The sequence below is a fragment of the Pristis pectinata genome, chromosome 11, assembly GCF_009764475.1.
Source record: "Pristis pectinata isolate sPriPec2 chromosome 11, sPriPec2.1.pri, whole genome shotgun sequence".
Classification (NCBI taxonomy): domain Eukaryota; kingdom Metazoa; phylum Chordata; class Chondrichthyes; order Rhinopristiformes; family Pristidae; genus Pristis; species Pristis pectinata.
The window spans coordinates 36,646,443-36,652,739 of record NC_067415.1 but is presented as its reverse complement, the minus strand read 5'-3'; positions in this window follow the sequence as shown (position 1 = coordinate 36,652,739).

Genomic DNA, 6,297 nt, shown 5'->3' with positions numbered 1-6,297 from the left:
ACACCACTACCATCACAAAGTGACACAAACCACATACATGGGAAGTTTGTCAGAACAAAAATTTGACACGGAGCCTTGTATTGAGGTGTTCGGGCATATGAAAAAAATTTTTCTAAAGGAGTTTTAAGAAGCATCTTGAAGGAGGAAAGAATGGTAAAGAGTTGGAGAGATTTAGGGACAGAATTCCTGAGCTTACAGTCTTGGAAAGTTGAAAGTGTGGCCACTAATGGTGGAACAAGTACATTCCAGGATGAACAAAACTAGCAGAGATATATCAGAGGGTAGTAAGACTGGAAGAGATTAGAGATATGAAGGAGCAAGATAATGGGATTTCAAAACAAGGATTTTAAGATCAAAGTAATTGTTAACTGGGGGCTAATGTAGGTCAGCAAACACAGGGGGTGATGGGTAAATGGGATGGTGTAAGTTAGAACAGGGCAACAGAGTTTTAATTTCATTGACTTTGTATACTTTGTCTCTGAGAGGACAAAGTGGCAGACAATTGGCAGAAACCAAAAGGCAGGATATCCGGGACTAAATCGCTCCCCAGGAAGGACACTATGTGTAATTAAAGTGGCCCTTGACAAACAGCAGGGTTGAAGAAACAGAAGATGATGGTGTGGTCATATGTAATCATTTCATATCCCGCTGCTTTGTCACTCATCTTGGGTTGTGGATGTCCCTAGTATTTACTATCCATCCCCACAGTCACTTACCTGTTAACCCACAATCTTTCCTGCCTTACAAGTTGCAGTAAGTGTAAACGTACAAATTTTACTCCACTCCTCTCTCCCAAACCCCTTTAACATGCTGGATGCAGCAATAATGTAGTTTAGTTTGACAGCTAAAGACTCAAGTTTCAATTGCAGAATAGGTAGAAGACATCCAAAGCGTGAGGTATGCATTGGAAAGTTAGACTTCTCACTGCTCGAACTGCTGACAATACACTGCAATCACCACTGGAACTTGAAGGGTGTAAACACTCCAATAATCTGTCCTCCGGCAGCATTTCTGTGGCCCTGCTCAGGAGGAAAGTCAATGGCCAAGTGAAACATGTACCTGCTGTTGTCACAGGATGACAGCAATTGATTCTCCTGGAGTCACACTTCCAGTGGCTGTCAGTTAGCCAACCTAAATTGCCACAGCTCATATGAAATGGTGTACCTCATACGCAAGTCTCATAGGACCAGTTCTATTCAAGGCTATCTACAAAATCCTACATTAAAATCAACAGTCTTTTAGCAGCCTTGTTGCAATCACTGCAGTAGCACTGCATTGAAATACAAAAATAGGAAGTGTGACCAGGCACCAGGGGGATACACACGGATGATTCGTTGAATCCATCTGGAAGAAATGCAGCTGGGCATAAAGAGGCTGTTCAGATTGATTCCTCAGTTCTTAATCTCCCTCTTTCCATTCCTCTTCCTCCTCTATCTGCTCTGCAACTATGCATTGGAAAGGTAGTGGTAAGGACTGGTGAAAGCAACCAACTCTGGCAAGTAGTCCAGGGTTGCTCCCCAGCAGTCCAGCTCGGACATTCTTTTGTTTCTCAGGATGCCCATCTGCTCCATCAGTTTTGTGGCAGTATGGCATCCATTGTATGTATGCAGCCCCCATATGTGCAAGTCAGGCATCAGAGTCAAGAGCCACGTTGTCAGCTTATAGGCCTTTTCTCCCAGTTGATACCTTTTGGTTGATCATTGTAGTTCAAACGCACATGGCAGAGTGGACGATTACAGAATGAAGGCATCATTAGAGCTGGCAGGTTACTGTGCAATGTGTGATGTGCTGTACACGTTCATGAACCAGTTAGAAAATGAAATCTCTTTTGGCTGCAACACATCTCTTAGTTGACATGTGGTGTGCATAAGTGATGTGCGTGCTCGTAATCCTCATGAATCTGCATACTCCCTCCACTTGCTGCTCTCTGCGAAGGGAAAATGAATTGCAGTCAGCTCTTTTTAAATAAGGAGCATCAGTGATGTCCCAAATGGAACAGTGGATGGCAAACTATGAAATGCTTAAAATGTTCTAGGAAGGATCCCGACACATAAAGGTTCACTTTCAAAGCAGACCTTGCCCTATTCTAAGGGTGCAGTTTGGCTGGAGCTGGTGGGCTATTTTCTATGAAGACATCCCTGCAGAGAAACCTGACAACCTGGGCTGCACAGTGATGCAGCTTGCAGTGCTGCTGCATCACAGCTCTAGGGACACAGGTTCCATCCTTACTTTGGGTGCTGTTTGTGTGGAGTCTGCATGTTCTCCCTGTAAGTGCCTGAGTTTCCTTGATGCACTCTGGTTTCTTCCCACATCCTGAAACATGCATTTTTGTAGGCTAACTGGCCACTGTAAATTGCCCCTAGTGTGTGAATGAATGGTAGAATATGGGAGGAGAAGGGATGTTGATGAGAATGTGGAGAGAATAAAATATGAGATTATTGTAGATTAGTCAAATTGATTGTTGATGGTTGGCATGGGCTCAATGTGCTGAAGGGCCTGTTTCCATGCTGTATGACTCTATCACCATGACTGAATAACACAAAAAATATCAAGCGGAAATGGCTCATGTTATTTTGCTGAGTTTCTGGTGGGAAAAGAGTTTCTTGAGTACCCTGACTTGATATGGCCTCCTCCCCCCTTCCTCCTGATCCTCATTCTTGTGTCATCTACTCATTCTTCCAGCACACTGTACTGCAAGGAGAATACCTATTAACATTAATATCTAGAAGTAACTGGTTTATACAAAAACCTAAAGTCCTTCAGCACCTGACTCATCCCTGCCATACACTTCAGCAATACTCAAGCAGAATTTTGTGACTTAGGACATGCTCTGTGGAAAACTAAACTTTATTACTATAATTTTCATTGCAAGTTTCCTTCTGATGTTATAGAAATGAAATAGTTCATGAGTATGTTGGCCTAGTCATTAATCCAGAAAACTGCTGTAATGCTCAAGTTTCACCACTAGATGCCACATGTGTTGCATACAAAGTCAATTAGACTTTAGTCACTGAGTTCATATATTTCTCTGCTTTCCAATAGCAAGCAATATAATTTTGTTGAAGCAGTGGCAGTCTGGACATGTGACAAATTGAGAATTAAGTTAACTGGAACAAATGGGGAATTATGGACAAATTGTCCTTCAGGAATAAACAGTTTTGCATTGTAGAAAATGTAATTTAAGATATGGTATCTTTATTAGTCACGTGTACATCATAACACACAGTGAAATACATCTTTTTGCGTAGAGTGTTCTGGGGGCAGCCCGCAAGTGTCGCCACGCTTCCGGCGCCAACATAGCATGCCCACAACTTCCTAACCTGTATATTTTTGGAATGTGGGAGGAAACCGGAGCACCCGGAGGAAACCCATGCAGACACAGGGAGAACATACAGACTCCTTACAGACAGTGGCCAGATTTGAAACCGGGTCACTGGCGCTGTAAAACATTATGCTAACTGCTGCACTACCGTGCCTGACCTGAATAATATTGTCATCTACCTATGGCATTATGAATGACTGATCCTCTGTAAACCTCAGAGATTTGTGACATGGTCAGTTTCACAGACACTGATGGAACATGACCACCAGCCAACAACCCACCACCAACTGCTGAGGCTGCTAGTGTTCAGCTATATCCAGGAAACAGACCCCCCCCCATCTTCAGATCTTATATGAAAAGTATGAATTCCTATAATCTAGACCCATCTCACTGTTGCTGCAGAAGTTCCTAGCACAACATGTCTCTGGACAGAAGCTAAGTGGAGTTGTTGAAAATGAACAGCGATATTTACTGAGCTAGCAAAAATCCTACCAAAAAATTCTCCATTTTTTTTCAAAAGGAACCAACACAATTCCCATGAAATAAGCTTCTCAACAGAGTCACTTGTGGGTGTAGCTGTGAGGCTGTCCCATTTATTGCCACATTTAGATCTGTATAGCACAGAACCAGGCCCTTCAGCCCACCATGTCCACACCAACTGTCAACCACCCATTTACTCTAAGCCTTCATTAATCTTTAACTTTCAACACGTCAGTGCCTGTCTAATGCTGTTCTATTTATAGTCAGTGGATTTCTTTAAGTTCCTGGGAGCTCTCTCCAAGCAAGTGAAAGGGTCAATCCAGGATAACTTTTGTTTTACCCCTTCAAGCTGTCAGGTTTTTGAGGTGGTGGTCCATGTCTCTCTATAAAGGTTGGTATAGCTCATCTTCCTTGACATGCTGATCATTGCTACTATGCCAAGTCCATAAGAGTGGCGACCGTAGTTTGCTGACTTTCTCTGTCAGCCTTTTCCCTTGCAGCTTGCCATTAACTTATTTCCACCCTTGGCAGTGTAACCAAGACGCTTCCAGAAACAGTGGAGGCAGGACTTAACCAGAACCTTCTGCTGAAATCTCTCCAGAGTTACAACAGAAATCCAGTAGAATCCTAAGGAATTTGGGAGCCCATTAGCTGTGTTTCATTGCGTATACTGATATTTCACAGGGTACAAGGTACACTCTAATTAGTTTCTATAATTCAGTCTACCAATGGAATTAGTGAAATACCTCCTCTTTCTTTCTCAGCCTTCAATGTCTCTCTCCAGTCTCCTTCTTCGCACCCTGTAGAATTTTCACCCTGTAGAAGAGTGCCAGTGCTGTGGACTAAATATTCCTCTATTTGTGTGCTTGGTGCCAACATAACTTGCAAAACGAAGAAGAGTGTGGATTACCTAAAGAATAAAGCTCCCTCACTGTGATGTGCCTGGATAACACTTTTGATTTCCCAGTCTCCCAGCAGACACGTCAATGGTGTTTGCCAGGTGATGTTAATTTATTGTTAATTAGTCTGGCAGTATTGAGTCTACCCCTCATTCACTCATACAACAATGCTATATTTAATCTATAACATCATTTTCTGAAATGATTGCAATATAAAAGCAATAGTACATTGTATAAAAGAAGCAAACAAAAATCATACTTATATTAAAAGGCAAACACTGAAGTGCTCTTTTGCAAAAAAAATCTGGCATATAAATTCTATTATATTCTATACAATTTGCTGGATAAAAGATTTCATATCTTAAACTTTTTAATAATAGCTTTTAAGAATAGTGTGGAAGGCAGTAAGAAAAGAAATAGCATTCCATTCGTTATGCTGTGCAGTGTTCTTTATTTATTGTACAATTAGATCAATGCCCTTGGAAACTTGGTCAAGTGTCAGTTCCCCTTTAAGCGCATCTGGAGCACTTGGTGTTGATGGCACAGGCCACACAAACAGCCATGAAAATCCCGGAAGTGGCAGTTAGGTGCACATTGTGTGCCACTGTGCATGTGCAGGGTCTTCTTCATCCTAGCACATCAGGCAGAGAGAGGATATAGCAGAAGAAAATTAGATTTTATGCAACTAGTAGTAAATCCTTGACTCTCCAATATATTTACCTTTTTAATGAAATTCCATTTCTATTAAACGGAGTTATGCAATCCAATTTCTCAGCTAGTTTTTCTGGTGGCTGTCTGCAGGAGTCTCTTTTAAGACTCCCAGCTCACATGTTTTCCTGAATATAGTCAGCCTGGAACCAGCTGTTTTCGAGGCAAGCCAACCTTGCAAAATTTGACATTTGTCCCCTTTATTTGCAAATGATAAAGGCCTATTATCAATTTCTGGAGCAATCTTTTCCATCCTTTACCAATATGCTGGGAAGCACGCCCCCACACTGCTTAGTATATTGGAATCTAAGCCATTTTGTTTTACCCATCAATCAGTTTCTAGGCCTTGATAACTTTTAGTTTAATATGCACTTGTGCTGTCAGGGAAGTCAGTCTTCCTCTGTCTCTGTCTCTGGTCATCAAAGGCTTTCATCACAATTCTAATCAAAAAAGAAAAGGATCTCAAGGAATCTGATTTGAAGTCTGGTCAGAAGAAAAGTAAATCTGGATAAAGCAACTAAATCATCTAAAATAGCTAACACACTGAGAATATAGGTTACAACTGGATCTTTGTAAGAATACTTTGACTAGTGCACAGTATTTTTTAGACAGCACTACTCCACAAGAGGATTTCATTCTATAAGTAGTAAATTCATCAATCCTTGATATAAGAGATTCCTTGAAAATAATGAAAGACATTATTTTCAAGTATGCCTTTGCTTGAAAACAAAGAAATTTTCAAGCAAAGACATACCCTTGTACCTAGTTCCCAGCACAGCAGTGGGGAGAGCAGGGTTCATGCCCAGTTCCCAGCACAGCAGTGGGGAGGGCAGGGTTCATGCCCAGTTCCCAGCACAGCAACGGGGTTGGTGGGGTTCATGCCCAGTT